We start from the raw sequence: 1,699 nt of genomic DNA on the forward strand, positions 1-1,699 counted from the left end.
TTGTATGATGCAGAAAGAGAGAAAGAGAAAGAGGGGAGGGGACAAAAGGACGGCATGGTGGTGGTGGTGGTACCATCGTCCTGGCCGTGTTGTTGTTAAGCGTTATGCACTTCGCTGAGTTCGCCGCCGCGACGGCTGACGCCCGACATGTTTTGTTTTGTTATGCTTGTTGGGGTGGGGGTGGGAGGGGGGGCTTCCATTGGGGGTTTTTGTCGGGTTCGCTTCATTTGTGTGACACAACGAACACGTGCCCACGCGCACCGGGTGTCCTTGACTATTGACCATGAATCTATCCTGGCGTGGCGCACGTGCGCGTTACATACGCTCGGGCGCATTCTTCATCATGCCCACTGATGTTGCTTTTTTTCCGCTTACTTTTTATTGTTTTGTTATTTTTTCCGGCATGCAGTGTGTTCCTTGCTGCCTCCCCACTATATTGTACTAATTAAACAGAGTAAATTCCTGTTCTTTGTCGATATACGAAACATAGGTTGTTTGGTTCGTGTACGGAAACACCCAATAGTTTATTGTTGTTCTAACAGACACTTCCAAGTCGTACGTCACAGTGATGAGATCTATCCCTGCGAAGCCGGTGGGTTATGGGTGGAGATGTTTTCATTCATTAATGCATTTCTTCATTGTTTTTTGTATTTATTTGTGTACTTACTCATCGATTTATCCATATTTTTATGTAATAGTACGAACTTACGAGAGTTGTAATATTTCGCTTAGAAAGTGTTTACGTCAGAAGTAACTGATCAGAATATATTTGGAAACACACACACACGTGTGTGTGTGTGTATGCGCGCGCACGCGTGTGTGTGCGTGTGTGTGTATGTGTGGCAGTCCTCAAATCCACATTTCGGTAAAAAGCCTGTTCCCACCTCATAGGGGCGATAAAAAAAAAAAAAGACCACCACGATGACGGCCCTGGATACTGAAGTCAACACAATAAATGACAAATGTGTCGAACCCCACCCTCCCCCACTTCCTTCTTCCTGTGATTTTTTTTTTTTATAATGGAACATCTGGTTTGTTTTGGTGGTCGTATTTATATTGTTCGCAACTTCGAGTTCATTCATATTAGCGCATAGCATCCTGCGTGTCGCTTTGTGGAGTAGCAGCTGGAGAGGTATGGTGGGGTGGGGGGAGGAGGAATGGGGGTTTTGGGAGTCACAGAGGGAATCCTCACAATTGCTAGTCATCGTGTTTGCCCAAGCGCACTGCAAGGTCTTTCTTTCTTTCCTTCTGCCAGACCTACCACCACCACCACCACACACACACGCACAGTCCATCCGCCATGCACACAGACGTTAGTTAGTTAGTTAGTTAGTTAGTACAGGAGGAATAGGAAGACACGGGGGGAGAGGGGGAGGAAGATTTTAGCCTGCAAGTTCACCAACCACTTCCATGGTGGAACCGAACGGAGCGCGGATGGGGGGCAAAAGTTCAGGACAAAAGGTCAGGTCAGACGTTAGTGTTGGAAGACAAAGGGAAGCGGTAGGCCAGTGCCAACGAAAGACTTCCCCTTCCCCTCCACCCTCTCCCTGGTTTTCACTGGTTCCATCACCCCCATCCCCACCCCCACCTCCCCGTCACCACCCTACCACATCCTCTCATTGTTCAATAACGGGAGAGGAGTAAGGAGAGGAGGAGGGGGATGGGGGTAGTTCTTTGATTGCATTGAATGGTGTTGGAA

Source organism: Babylonia areolata, chromosome 10 (assembly GCF_041734735.1).
Source record: "Babylonia areolata isolate BAREFJ2019XMU chromosome 10, ASM4173473v1, whole genome shotgun sequence".
Lineage (NCBI taxonomy): Eukaryota > Metazoa > Mollusca > Gastropoda > Neogastropoda > Buccinidae > Babylonia > Babylonia areolata.